We start from the raw sequence: 15,658 nt of genomic DNA, 5'->3' as shown, positions 1-15,658 counted from the left end.
CCCCTCCCCGCCAGGAACGCACCCGATAGCGGGTGCTAAAATGGAGGCCATAGTCTTTAAAGTACTGCTAATAGCATTGGTTGTGTTATTTGTTTGGAGCCCCCATTTATAATGTATTGAGGTACTAACTTACACAGTCAACAGAAAAGGAGAATAAATATTTCTCCAGTACTTAATGCCTTGCCTCAGTCACTATCTCATCTAGACTTATTTGGATTTGGCAGATACTGTAGAGACAATTTTAACCCCACCCACCTGGCAGAAACCAGGCAGTGGGCAATTAAAATCGCCCAGTAGATTCAGCCATCAACATTCTGCTCCATTCCACAGTCTTGAATTTTAACCTGCACTTCTGAATAGGCAAGAAGGACACCTGCTGGAAAAAAGTAGGATCCTTCTTTAATTATGCGGATCAGGCAAATTATGATGATATCATCATAATTTTGGAAAGTCAACAGAATCAGAGGGACCTGTCCCACATAATAGACAACTACATAAGATCCAGGTGAATCTAGTGGAAAGAAGAGTTGGGGCCAGAAGAGGCCCAAAGAGGTCAGTTTTTAAACTTTTCTTCTTAGATTTCCTTGTGGGGCCAGGAGGAGCTGGGGGAAAGTTTAGACCCCTCCCTGCCCTGAGCTTCAACCACCCTGATCGCAAAGCCTTCCTGAAACCCCCTCCCTGCGACTCACGTGACTGTCAGGGACCGTTCCTTCGGTCACCGCTGGCAGCCTCCTGACATTCCACTCTCGCCTACCATCCAGCTGCCACTTCTCTCTGGTTTCGGGCGGGCAATTGACTGCGGTCATGTAGTTGAGTCCCGGGCCTCATGCTGCCAAGGTCAGGAAGGTTAGCCACCTCCACCCCACTCACCTGCCCGATTCCAGTGCCAAGTTAGATTTGGGGCTCATGTACCTTAAGCTGAAGAACCTCAAAATGAAAACATTTAGTGTATTTGTGTAGTGTTTGGCTGTAAAGGCTCTAAATTTATATTTGTAAAGTCTGAAACATTTTCCTTCATTACAATGGAATCATTACACATTCTGTAAAATTAACAATGTCGACTCCCACATATATAATCACCCCAAAATTCCCCTAGTGTTTCCTTTTATTTGTTTTCACTTTCACTACTATTCTTTTGTTCCAGTAACTACAGGAAAGGTCTGTGGGTGAGAGAGTGACACATTCAGAGCTGTCAGGCGAGACATCCATGTATTGCTCACAATCCCACACTTCTGAATACAACTTCTAGCTTCCAACGTTGACAAATAAGAGGACTGTCATTGTGACTTCACCATATGATTCATAACGAGATGCAATGTTAAGGTGACTATTGTGAGTATGTGGAACAAGTGACAATGATGTGTATTTTTTCAAAGATTCAATTACTGGCTTGTGCTCTTAATTCATCTTTGCTGAGGCAACAATGGGGACTATACACTTGTTACAGCATTTCTTGTTTAGAAGAGGGTTGGGTTCCTGCTCCCAACTGCTATTCAGGCACCTGTGGTGGAAAATGTATTTGTATAAATGTCAGGTGAGGGCAGAAATGGGCCTGGCTGTGAGGGCCCCATACAGTTGAATAGCTTGCCAACACTCACTGCCAAAGCTCAAATATGAAACAGGCCACTGGAGTGGGGTAGCAGAGAACTGCCAGTGCCTGTCAAATTTAATCGCACAATTCGAAGAACAGGGTAATCTCCTAACCAACATTTCTCCTTCAAACAATATTACCAAAAGCAAATAACCATTCATTTGCTGCTTGTGGGATTTTGCTGTATACAAATTGGCTGCCGTGTTTGTGTCTTCTCCACTTTTTGGTTGCCTCAAAAGTAATCCATAGGTTGTCAAGTGCTTTGGGATGTCCGGAGGATGTAGAAGGCACTACATTAATGCAAGCTCTTTCTTGGAGATTGAGACAAAGGCACATTGATGAAACAAAGTTTTATTTTCCGTACGAGCTGGAAGTGCTCAATATGAGCACTGATTTGTAAGCAGATATTTTTACATGACGCTATTTATAACCTGAAAAAGATGAAGGTAGTGATTACTGAGCTCAACATTAAGAAACTATTGGATGAAAGTGCAGCAATTTAGCTCAAGCCTTGCCTATAATTTGTTTACAATAATGGGACAATCTCCAAGTTCAGAAAATAGCTTTGAACTTGGCTTGACCAGATATATCATAAAATTAATCTAGCAAACACAGACCCTTTCAAAAGATTCAACTGCAATATGCAGAAAAGAACCCTAATTTTAGATGTTGATGTCATTCCACTAGGTTCTTTTATAGTCCTCAAAAGCAGCCTGGCAAAATATTTCAAATTGGGAAAGGCCACTGGAGCATCCCAAGAATCTGATGAATTGAATCTACCAGCTGGAATATAAGCCCAATTAAGACATAAGTTATTAAGACATAAGAAGAATTACATTATTAATGGTAATTAATTTACAGTCACATTAGGAAATTTATCGGTTTTAAATCCTGTACAAATGGTCATCTCCAAATATTTATCATTTGTACAAGATAAATATCAGCTGAGATTTTCCTCACTAATGGCAATCTGTCAAACTGTGGTGGGCTAACTTTCTACCCACCTGACTAACTCTGCAGTGATCACAATAAAGTTCATTTAAATATTTTAGACAGACCTTTTGTGGCATTCCCACCTGCACTTGAGAGTTAGTTATTGTGAGGGAGGGGGGGGCGGGGAGGGGAAAGACAGAAGGGAACAGGAATGGGCCACTGCTGCAGAAACGGGACACCTGGAGCTGCTTAAAAAGGGACAGATGTCCCTGAAAATTAAAAAAAAATTCCTGGCTCACTGAAGTGGCAAAAATCTATCAATATAGAGCTACCAATCCAATGCACCCCAATCCTTGGGCTTTTATATTGTTTATGACATTGTACTTCTCCTAGCCTGTTAAATAATGCCATTCTGAGCAGCCAGTGTTGCTGAGGTGATAATGATGGAAAATGTGACACTCGGTCAGTATCACCTCATTTGACTGTACTGCCCACTTCTGGTGTGATACTAGGCAATCAGAAGTGATACAAAAAGGAGTGGTGATCTGAACAGGGCATGGCCCAGTTTTCCACCTTGCCTGATCGAGTACCACTACTAAACCATCAGAGAGCAAGCGGACGATCCTGCCCATCATATTTTACATGTAATACTTTGTCTTCATCAAGCAATCCTTACTGCAAACAGCTTGTATTGATCATTCGGAACAAAACTTGAGGAGCATCCATATGAAAATAACCAGTAAGTGACAACTGTATCAGATCCTGCCTAACCAACCTCCTTTTTTGAGGAACAGTCATGCAAGTGGAAACTGGAAAGTCCCAGGAAATAATGTACCCAGGCTTCCAGAAAGCCTTCAGTAAAGTTCCACATGAAAAGCTAATACACAAGCTCAAGGGTATGGATGTCCTAGGAAAACCTGGAGGAGAATAAGGAATTGGCTAAAGAGAGGAACAGCAGGTATTATTTACAAGAACAGTGTTATATTGGGTTGATAAACTGAGTGGTGAACCCTAGGGATCAATGCTGGAGCCCCTACTGTTTCTGAACGACATAGTTTTTTTTACCCAGAGAGTGGTTAAAATAGAGTAGTTGAGGCGACTAGCATAGAAGCATTTAAGCTACATGAATACATGAGGGAGAAAGGAATAGAAGGCTATGCTGATGGGGTTAGATGAAGTAGGGAGGGAGGAGGCTCGTGTGGAGCATAAACACCGGCATGGACCTGTGGTGCCGAATGGTCTGTTTGTGCTGGACATTCTTTGTAATTCTACGTAATAAGTGATCTGGATTCAGAAATGCAATGTACGTTGTTTAGATTGATAAGATGATACCAACCTAGATGAACCATGAATTAGAATCTGCTAAGGAATTACAAAGGGTCTGCACAATATTTGCAAGTGGATAGAACTATGAAATTCAACACAGATAAGTGAAAAGTCTTGCACGTAAAAAGGGGCGTATACTTACTTAGGAAAGGGGCTGAAAGAGAACTCAACACTGACTATGTCCAGTCATTGCAGAGAAGCAATTAGCTGAGCTACATTGTCAAATCAGTGGAGTGCAAGTCCATGGTCATCATGCTAAAACTAAACAGTGCTTGTCAGGCAACACTGCATACCATGTTCAGTTCTGGTCACCAAGGCCCAAGGGAAACATCCAAATTTTGGAAGCCGAGCAGGGAATGGGCACACGGCATATCCCTAGTATCAGATGTTATGAGAAAAGGTTATAAAAATATGGATTCTTCAAACTTGAAAGGAGGGGGTGTTATAAATGTATATGTGGAATAGAAAAGCACTATTTCAAATTAAACCATGACTGCAGGACAAGAGGATGGAGGTACACACTGGTAAAAGGCAAGCAGAGGACTTATGTCAGGAAGGGTTTCTTCACACAGAGCAATTAATAGCTGGAATAGTCTTCTCGGTAAGATACTGAAGGCAAAAACTCGAGAGTCATTCAAGGGGCCGTTAGATGCGGTTATGAAGATAATCATGTTTCTCTGGAAGGATAATTTAGATGGGCCAAATAGCCTCACTCATCTGTACTTAACTTTGTGAAAAACAGAATATCCTTTCTCTTCTTTACAAACTACAACATTAAACAACATTTTTACTGCACCTGATATATTAGACTTGAAATCTGTTGTTTTAGAATTACATACAATTTAATGAAAAATTATAATTTTATAGACGGAGGGAAACCACAAAAAATGTGTTTGGAAAAGGATAGCCTTTTTGATAGAAACTACGAACAGCAACAATTTTCTTTAGTGTATGAATTCCTCTATATTTTTCCCAAACAAAGCCACATACTGAATGCAGATACGACAGCAGGCAAATGACCAGCTTTCAAACCTCAGCCAATTTATCTGCAAAAGCAACGCAGAGGTGACTCTTCCAACCCTTGAGGTACGACAAAAAGAAAAAGCTATCATAATGAAGCATCTGTTATCAAAGATACTAAAGATGCAGTTATACAGTTACTTTTCGTTGATGAGAAACAGTCTCATGTGTCCATCGGTGTGCAAATTGACAGTGTAACTTGGGTTTCAGGTTCTGATCTGACTCCTAGGCATATTGAAGTCAAGCAATACAGATGTAGAATTTCATAGAAATTACAACATGGAAACAAGCATTCAGCCCAACCAGTCCATGTTTGTGTTTATTCTCCACAGCAGCAGTAGTCCTAATTCCATGTACCCGTTCATTGCCTGTCCCCTTTGTTCCCTTTTCCTTCAATCACCGATCTAACCTATTCTTAAATGTTGACATGGTCTCTGTTTCAATCATTAACTCACTAGGTTGATTCCTGGGATGAGAGGGTCGTCCTATGAGGAGACGTTGAGTAGAATGAGCCTATATTCTCTGGAGACTGAAAGGTCATCTCATTGGAACATATAAAATTCTTAAAGAGCTTGACAGGGTAAATGCTGAGAGGCTGTTTCCCCTGGTCAGAGAGTCTAGAACAAGGGGCCTTGTCTCAAGATAAGGGGTCGGCCATTTAGGACCAAGATGATGAAAATTTTCTTCTCTCAGAGGGTGGTGATTCTTTGGAATTCTCTACCCTAGGGGGCTGTGAAGGCTCAGTCATTGAGTATAGTCAAGACTGAGATCGATGGATTTTTGGACACTAAGGGAATCAAGGGGTATGGGGACACGACGGGAAAGTGAAGTTGAGGTCGAAGATCAGCCATGTTCTTATTGAGTGGCGGAGCAGGCTCGAGGGGCTGTCTAACCTACTGCTGCTCCTATTTCTAAAAAAATCTAATGCATTCCACAGCCGCACAACACTCTGTGCAAAAAAGTTTCTACTGCTGTGTCCTAAATCTTTTACATTTAATCTTATATCTATGTCCCCTCATTCTAGATCCCTCAACCACTGGAAACAGTCTTTTATCTACCCTCTCCATCCCTTCATAATTTTATACACTTCTATCAATTCTCCCCATAATCTCCTCGGTTCTAACAGAAACAGCCCCATGTTTTCAAGTCTTTCTTCAGTGGAAGCCATCTTACACCAGTCTGAGTTTGTTTGGAGTGTGGTAAAACTTCAGCTTGCTTCAAAGCCTCATTTTAGAAGTGCCCATCTGATCCACTGGACCACTTTGGAAACTGCACATACCTGCAGCACTTTTGTCTGGCCTTCCACTATAAAACATGTGGTCAGCTCATTTCCATAACATGGCATTCAATGCAGGAGTTCTCCTCCTGGCCCAACAAGGAAACCTTGGGCCTCCTCTGCCGCAAGCTTCCTTCCTCCCCAATTCAGCTGCGATTGTCCCGGACGTCCCCATTCACTTGCTGGGGACCGTTTTCTTGGTCCCGGGCGATGGCCTGCAGCTGCGTGATTTCCCATTCCTGCCCACCAGCCTCTATGTCATCAGTACAGAGGCACTGAAATCAGGCTTGGGCATTATAATTGCCCGGGCCTCCACATTTCAGAGATCCGTACCGATTGCAGGTCGCTTCAGTGCCCCCCATAACCACAATTTCCACCCAGGTTAAAATCAGGGCCCTAGTCTCCACATACAAATTTCTCTTAGCATATCCAGGTATGATTACTCTGGCTTGTACACAAGAAAGGGCAGTGTACGTGTCATTCCGTCTTGAGCGCCTGAAGGTGTAAACACCTCTGCATTCCATGCATCCTCTAATTCTTCTCTTCCTTCTCCAGAACCAGCAGATAGAATGGCATGCCCAGTGGGATAACTACAAGGACTACGGAGGCTCTGTTATTTAAAGATTTCCCTTGGCATCACTCTCAGATGGGAAATGGCGTGCAGCTTGAGGTCGTCAGAATTGCTTCAAGTGATGAAATCAAAACAAGCGGGCAAACAGCTGGGTTAATTTATAGCAACTTGTCATAATTACTAAGCGGACTCCTTTTTAAAAAGAAGAGAACTCAACATAGCTGAATGGGTCTACTAGGCAGTGGCCATTTCATTAGCACTGGGAGACTGCAGTGCTGTTCATGCACTCTGACTGCATAATGGGTCTCGCAGATAATTTAAATATTTTTGGGGTTCTTAACGACCTGACTGCACACCAGTTCTGTGATTTTCAAATGCGAAGGATTTGAAAATTTCATTTCCACACCGTTCACCTGAGGAAGGAGGAAGCCTCTGAAAGCTTGTGGAATTTAAAATAAATTTGTTGGACTATAACTTGGTGTTGTAAAATTATTTACAATTGTCAACCCCAGTCCATCACCGGCATCTCCACATCATGATTTGCTGTATAACAAGGATCTTCCAGCTGCTCAGCACAAATGGCAGCTATTGGTCTCAGATCAGTAGCAAAGGTATAACTGGAGCTTGAGAAAATACTGTACAGATGCACATTACCAAACATGAAGAGTTTTGATTTTCTTTCCCTGTTGTAAAAATGTCCAGTCTAAAAATACCCATAGACTATAAGGGCTCAATTTTGAAATGGTGGCGGGTTGGCAGCAGGTGGGGGGGAGGGGGGGGTTGGGGTGAGAAGGTGCACATGGCAAACCCAAATAAAAAAAACTTACCATTTCTAACGCGATCGTAATGTGTAATTGATGGTGATTAAAGTTCTTTCCAGGTTTCGCGCCTGGCAGCCAGCTTGATTGACAGGGATGGGGGTGGTGGTGGAGAGGGGAAGATCGTTGGGGGGGGGGGGGGGGGGGGGGGGGGAGGGGAGAAAGAGGGGGCGATCGGAGAGGGAGACATCGGACCAGGGTGGAAAAGTAGGTTGATTTTGTGTTTTAACTAAGTGCAATGGTTTTTTATTTAATTTATTTAATTTCTTTTTTGCCTGATTCAGCCCTTCACGCAGAAGCTGTGGGAAAGCCATCCAGATAAGTTAAAAATCATTCTAAAAAAACACCCAAAGCAAGTATTTTGCCACTGGCACACATCACTGAAATGAAACGGTGAAGATTAACCCTTTTCAGTACTGAATGTCTTTTGGAACTTGCACGTTTGTTACCTGCCAAAAATGTCACAAGTAAAGTGTTTTAAGTATCTCAATGAGGTACATTTGGTTCTTTAACTATCATGGTGGGACTTCTGGATTCGGGATGCCCACGCGCACACAGGTGCATCAGCGGGAAACTTGGGAAGTCGGCGGGTTGGAGCCGGCTTCCAAACCCCTCTGCATTTCTGCAATTTTCGCAGCCAGACCCCCCGCCCGCCCCAACGCACCCACAATTTAGGTTTAAAATTGAGCCCAAAGTGTTTGGGCAGGATTTTCCAATGAGTAGTGAGATAACCATCCGATTTTCCTATAGGTTTTCACTGGTGGTTATTGAGCCCAACAGTCATTTTCCTGCTGGTGCCTTCATGGTAAAGGGTAATCGGGGTGAGTTCGTAGAATTACTGATCCAAGCCATTTTTTATTTTCCTTTGCAAAAATGCAGTTGACCTTGAAACCTCCTGGCTAAGTATATTTATTTATATATTATACACACATAAATTGTCCATCTCAAGTGCACACAGCTTAAGACGTAACCTCTCTAAACCAGGGCTTACCCAGCATTTGGGGAATTCAAAGGTACTGCCCAGTCAATGGAAAATCTAACCTCACCTTGGTTAGCCTGTTAACATTATCCTTTGCTGACCCAATGTGAAGTTCAAGAGGTTAAATTCAGATTGGGTCAATAAACCCAGATTAAGTCTAATCTCCTGGGTAAAAAGGATAACAAACTAGGTAATGGAATGCAGACAACTACATCCATGTACATATTCATCAGGTCAGACCTCCAACTTTGAAAATTATTCAATGTTAAAATTAATCTCTAATCTTATGGAGTTCCTAAAAAAAAACATTTGCTGGAGCAATGGATTCCCGTTAAGACTGCTCTGTAAAAATATTTATTTTACTAAAAGTCCAAGTGTAATCCTGTGCTCAGGACAGAACGTGGTTATACGGGGTCAGTCATTACATAGCTCTACAGGAGGATATAAAACTCTGGCTATATGTGTGCAAACTAGAGCTTGTTGCAGATTATTTTGCCAAATTCAATAATCCTGTTCACGAGCTCAAGCACAAGCAAATGTTGGCACTGTGCCAATATTTGAAAAGTGTTGTTTGTAATTTAATGGTATAAAAGCTGCAACCCATTGCTAAGGGGTGCTCACGCACAAGATGCTGATTTCTGCAACCAAGTTTTGTTTTTTAAAAAAAAATCTGAAAAATAGGGCGGAACAAAGCAATTCCCACCGACTTTATCACTATTTGGAAAAGAGAGTGCACTCCCAGATAAATGACGTGTTTATCCAAAAGGAAGTCACCACCCTTCTCAAACACCGTCTGTTTGTTCCTTAGCCGCTACTAACTGATTTCAGATCCTGACTAGTCTCAGAGGCCTTCTGTTAAAAGCCAGCACCCAGACCGGCTTCCTGCCTTTAGTTCAGTTTGTTTTCTCTTACAGGCGCAATGGCTATCCATAGTATCTGACCATCACTTCAAATCAGATCACTTTTAGCATTTAGACTAATGCCACTTTGGAATTGTTAACTTAATTCCTATAATGGCACTTAAGCATGATAATCATACATGTGATGGGGGCCAGCTATTCTGACTGAGTGAGTAACTGGGTAAGGCAGAGTATTTCAGAAGAAATAGACACTTTAATTTACATTATTTCAACTGACTACAGTACATTTATTTTCTGCTAGTTGAACAGGGTGAGTGTGTTTTATCGACAAAATTCAAACACATCTGAACTTCGCCAATTTGACCAATTTAGGTTTAAGTCATAGTTTCATGTAAAATGAAAGCTTTATTTTTCCACAGGAAATTGAAAACCTGAAGGTGGCACAAAATCCCCAAGGAGTATTTGCTTGTGACGTACATTTACTATTTTAAAAAGCTTTGGTTAGAAACCAAAATCTATTACAACATTTTGAGGGGACACAGTGGTACAATATTTAGAAAGAGGAAATGCCCCAGAATTATAGGACACAAGGCTGTGTCTACAATTTCCCAAAACAGTGAGTTCTTAAAATTAGCCCCAGCCTCAGAGAGAGGCCATGAAAAAAGCCCAGTCCAGGAAGGAAAGCAAAAATTGGAAAGAGAGTCATTAAGGGATAACACCTGTGTGCACCTCCTGGAAGCCAGCTCCAGAGTTCCATTGGCAGTGGTCTGGGAATAGTTAGTAAGTCTGCCCACCCTCTCAGCTCATTAATAGTGTGTGCTGCAGGGCAACGCAAAGAAGAATTAAAAACCACTGACCAAAATTTCCAGTAATTTTTCCAAACAAAACGGAAAACAATCATTTAAAACAGAACTTCTGTTTCTAATGGATAATGAATAATGAATCCAGCTCAAAACACATCTAACTGTATAGTTGCCACCACCCCTCCCAACCCTTTTAACAACATACAGGAAATGATCCTTCCACCTGTTCAAGATATACCTCCAGAAAATCGTACCAGATACTCTGGACCTTTCAACTTTCCATTTGTTCCTCATCACTTCAAGAGTATTTTCTCTTTTAATTACAAAAATAGACAGGTAAGACTTCAAACAATGAGGCGGCAAACAGCTGCATAGCTGATAAAGGCCTGAAAATAACAGATGTTGGAGAATTTAAAATGCTTGAACTAGGTTTATGCACACAACCACAAGGCAAGCTTGTGATTTTCTGAATTTGATTACACTTTCATTTTAAGGAATATTTGGGTAATGATGAAAGGCAGTAAATGAGATTTAGAGCTGATCCTTCTTAAACTGTACAAGATAGTAGACGCTTAGCATGGCAGGGCATAAATAGTGGTGATTCACTACTCCCTTAAATGACTATTCTATTTGTGAAAGATTCCTTCCAACAGTAAATATGTTAACTCTTTATCCTTGAAATTGAATAATACTTACGTTTTTATACACATTGTTTGTGCCTTTAATTCCTTAGTCATACAATTAATTGCTACATTTGAAATTCCATCAACGTGAGCGAGAAAGACAATGCAAATCAATGGAATTGTGGGATCCAGGAGGAATTATGTATGTGGAGCTCTCCCTAATGTATGGTTATATTTTCCAAAGATTAACCAAAAGTATCTGGATTAGGATTGAAGAAATTAAAAGCATCCAGCCTTGTTTAATACTGCTTCCCCCAACAAGCCATATACATTAACTCAAAAGCAAAATTCTGCGGATGCTGGAAATCTGAAATAAAAACAGAAAATGCTGGAAATACTCATCAAGCCAGGCAGCATCTGTGGAGAAAGAAACAGAGTTAACGTTTCAGGTCGATGACCCTTCGTCCGAACTGGAGGAAGTTGAAGATTAAACAGTTTTTAAGCGAGTACAGAGCCAGGGGAAGGGGAAGAGGAGGGGGAAGGAAGGAAAGAACAAAAGGGAAGGTCTGTAATAGGGTGGAGGGCAGGAGTGATTAAATGACAAAAGGGATAATAGTGCAAGGCAAGGAGGGTGGTAATGGGACAAGTAAAGAAACAAAAGATGGGTCTAGAGGAGCTGTAAATAGCAACAGCAGAACCATCACCAGCACCTGTTGTCCAAAAAAATGGGAGCAGTGGTTATGATCTGAAGTTATTGAATTCAATGTTGAGTCCAGAAGGTTGTAAAGTGCCTAATCGAAAGATGCGGTGCTGCTCCTCGAGCTTCATTGGAACAGTGTAAGAGGCCGAGGACAGAGAGGGAGTGGGACGGGGAATTAAAATGGCAAGTGACCAACAGGTCAGGGTCACAGACTCCCACAGCTATCTTGATTACATTTCCTCTCACCCCGCTTCCTGTAAGGACTCTATTCCCTTCTCCCAGTTTCTCCGTCTTTGTCGCATCTGTTCTAACGATGCCATCTTCCACACCAGTGCTTCCGATATGTCTTCCTTTTTCCTCAAACAAGGATTCCCCATCCACTGCAGTTGACAATGTCCTCAACTGTGTCCGTCCCATTTCCCACACATCTGCCCTCGCTCCATCCCCTCCCTCCCAGAACCATGATCGGGTGCCCATTGTCCTCACCTTCCACCCCACCAGCCTCCATATTCAACGTATCATCCTCCGCCATGTCCGCCACCTCCAGCACGATCCCACCACCAAACATATCTTCTCCTCCCCTCCCCTCTCCTTCCAGCATTCCGAAGGGACTGTTCCGCCCGCGATACCCTGGTCTACTCTTCCATCATCCCCAACACTCGCTCTCCCTCCTACGGCACCTTCCTGTGCAAGCTGCCCATTCACCTCTTCCCTTCCAGGGCCCCAGACGCTCCTTCCAGGTGAAACAGTGATTTACTTGTACTTCTTTCAATTTAGTATACTCTATTCGCAGTTCACGATGCAGTCTCCTCTACATTGGGGAGGCCAAACGCAGATTGAGTGATCACTTTGCTGAACACCTCCGCTCAATCGGCAAGCGTGACCCTGACCTGTCGGTCACTTGCCGCTTTAAATCCCCATCCCACTCCCCCCTCTGTCCGCGGCCTCCTACACCGTTCCAATGAAGCTCAACAGAAGCTCAAGGAACAGCACCTCATCTATCGTTTAGGCACTTTACAACCTTCTGGACTCAACACTGATTTCAATTACTTCAGATGATAACCCCTGCTCCCATTTTTTTGGACAGCAGATGCTGGTAATGGTTCTGATGTTGCCATTTACAGCTCCTGTAGACCCATCATTTGTTTCGTTACTTGTCCCATTACCACCCTCCTTGCCTTGCATAGAAACATAGAAATTAGGAGAAGGAGGAGGCCATTCGGCCCTTCGAGCCTGCTTCGCCACTCAATATGATCATGGCTGATCCTTCATCTCAATACCATATTCCCACTCTCTCCCCATACCCCTTGATACCTTTTGTATCTAGAAATCTATCTAGCTCCTTCTTAAATATATTCAGTGACTTGGCCTCCACAGCCTTCCATGGTAGAGAATTCCACAGGTTCACCACCCTCTGAGCGAAGAAATTTCTCCTCATCTCAGTCCTAAATGTCCTACCCCGTATCCTGAGACTGTGACCCCTCGTTCTGGACCCACAAGCCAGGGGAAACATCCTCCCTGCATCCAGTCTGTCCAGCCCTGTCAGAATTTTATATGTTCCAATGAGATCCCCTCTCATTCTTCTAAACTCGAGTGAATACAAGCCTAGTCGACCCAATCTCTCCTCATGCATCAGTCCTGCCATCCCAGGAATCAGTCTGGTGAACCTTCACTGCACTCCCACCATGGTAGGTATATCCTTTCTTAGGTAAGGAGACCAAAACTGCACACAATACTCCAGGTGTGGTCTCACCAAGGTCCTGTATAACTGCAGTAAAACATCCTTGCTCCTGTACTTAAATCCTCTTGCAATTAAGGCGAACATACCATTTGCCTTCCTAACTGCTTGCTGCACCTGCATGTTTGCTTTCAGTGACTGGTGTACAAGGACACCCAGGTCCCTTTGTACATCAACATTTCCCAATCTATCACCATTTAAATAATACTCTGCCTTTCTGTTTTTCCTTCCGAAGTGGATAACTTCACATTTATCCACGTTATACTGCATCTGCCATGTATTTGCCCACTCTGTCAACTTGTCTAAATTGCGTGAAGCCTCTTTACAGCCTCCTCATAACTCACAATCCCACCTAGTTTTGTGTCGTCAGCAAACTTGGAAATATTACATTGAGTTCCCTCATCCAAATCATTGATATATATTGTGAATAGCTGGGGCCCAAGCACTGATCCCTGCGGTACCCCACGAGTCACAGCTTGCCACCCCAAAAAAGACCCATTTATCCCTACTCTTTGCTTCCTGTCTGTTAACCAATTTTCAATCCATGCCACTATATTACCGCCAATCCCATGTGCTTTAATTTTGCACACTCACCTCTTATGTGGGACTTTATCAAAGGCCTTCTGAAAATCCAAATAAACCACATCCACTGATTCTCCCTTATCTATTCTACCAGTTACATCCTCAAAAAACTCCAGTAGGTTTGACTAACATGATTTCCCTTTCATAAATCCATGTTGACTTTGTCTAATCCCGTTGATATTTTCTAAGTGTCCTGTTATTACATCCCTTATAATAGAGTCTAGCATTTTCCCTACTACTATGTTAGGCTATCTGGTCTGTAGTTCCCTGTTTTCTCTCCCCCTCCTTTTTTAAATAGTGGGGTTACACTTGCCACCCTCCAATCTGCAGGAACTGTTCCTTAATTGATAGAATTTTGGAAGATGACAACTAATGCATCCACTATTTCCATGGCTACCTCTTTTAGTACTCTGGGATGCAGATTATCAGGTCCTGGGGATTTATCAGCTTTCAGTCCCATTACTTTCTCCAGCACTTTTTTTTAAACTAATACTACTTTCCTTTAATTCCTCCTTCTCACTAATCCCTTGATTCCCTAGCATTTCTGGGAAGTTATTTGTGTCTTCTTCCGTGAAGACAGAACCAAAGTATTTGTTTAATTGCTCTGCCATTTCCCTGTTCCCCATTATAAATTCTCCCGTTTCTGACTGTAAGGGACCTACATTTGTCTTCACTAATCTTTTTTTCTTTTTACGTACTTGTAGAAGCTTTTACAGTCCACTTTTATGTTCCTTGCAAGTTTACTCTCATACTCTATTTTTCCCCTCTTAAATCAATCTCTTGGTCCTTTTTTGCTGAATTCTAAACTGCTCCCAATCCTCAGGCTTGCTACTTTTTCTGGCAACTTTATATGACTCCTCTTTGGATCTAATACTATCCATAATTTCTTTTGCTAGCCATGGTTGGGCAGCTTTTCCTTTTGTGCTTTTGCGCCAGAAAGGAATGTATAACTGTTGCAATTCATGCATTCGTTCCTTAAATGTTAGCCATTGCCTATCCACCGTCATGCCTTTTAATGAAGCTTCCCAATCTATCATAGCCAACTCACTCCTCGTCCCTTCGTAGTTTCCTTTGTTTGCACCATCATCCCTTTTGTCATTTAATACTCCTGCCCTCCACCCTATCACAGACCTTCGCTTTTGTTCTTTCCTCCCTTCCCCTCCCACTTTTTCTGGCTCTGTACTTGCTCAAAAATTGTTTAATCTTCAACTTCCTCCAGTTCTGACGAAAGGTCATCGACCTGTAACGTTAACTCTGTTTCCTTCTCCACAGATGCTGCCCGACTTGCTGAGTATTTCCAGCATTTTCTGTTTTTATAAGCCGTATGCATTTATTCTCCAATTAAAATATATGAGACATTTTCTTCTAGTCAGTACATTCTGGTTCAGTTTAGTTTTTAAACTTTCATTTTATGAGAATGGTCTTACAGGAAGTGGTTTGTTCAGATAACCGGTGATTTTACTGCAGAATGCATCAAGGTTAAATCTCCTCTTCTCTGCTTTTTAGTCACTCTTCACAAAACCTATTTCCTGCAGCAGCATTGTACCCAACCACAATGTTCATGTGTTTTTACAACTGCATTGCATATAAGTTTTTCTTTTGCCAAATACTTTTGTCAACCTCTAATTATATAACCAGAAAGAAAACTTTAGCACTCTAAGCAAATTTTGAATCCATTAGTGCAGGAGGTTTCCACCTCCCAGATTTATCCACACACTCCTGTAGCAGTATTATACACCTGTTAATCCTGTCAACAAACGTCAAAATAGTCGTGCAGCAATTTCTAATTTAATATGAAGTCAGTAACTATGTTATTTACCACAAAGATGTTTATCTGT

General features: G+C 42.1%; 1 protein-coding gene and 1 long non-coding RNA gene across 3 annotated transcripts in view; one reads left to right on the top strand and one right to left on the bottom strand.

Moving 5' to 3' along the window:
• The window catches only part of slc12a8 (solute carrier family 12 member 8), a 101,684-nt gene that overhangs the window by 53,380 nt on the left and 32,646 nt on the right, over positions 1-15,658 (bottom strand). The gene's annotated exons all lie outside the window — the stretch shown is intronic.
• Positions 463-7,176, top strand: LOC137323283 (uncharacterized). Of its 2 annotated transcripts, none has more exons than XR_010963334.1 (3): positions 463-552; positions 1,145-1,323; positions 6,702-7,176. It is a non-coding gene; the product is annotated as an uncharacterized lncRNA (long non-coding RNA). The 2 variants fall into 2 exon arrangements; XR_010963333.1 differs by having other exon boundaries at positions 1,145-1,332.

This window comes from Heptranchias perlo, chromosome 7, assembly GCF_035084215.1.
Source record: "Heptranchias perlo isolate sHepPer1 chromosome 7, sHepPer1.hap1, whole genome shotgun sequence".
In the NCBI taxonomy this organism is placed as follows: Eukaryota; Metazoa; Chordata; class Chondrichthyes; order Hexanchiformes; family Hexanchidae; genus Heptranchias; species Heptranchias perlo.
Note: the sequence above shows the minus strand (reverse complement) of the source record. Positions and strands in the feature narration are given on the sequence as shown.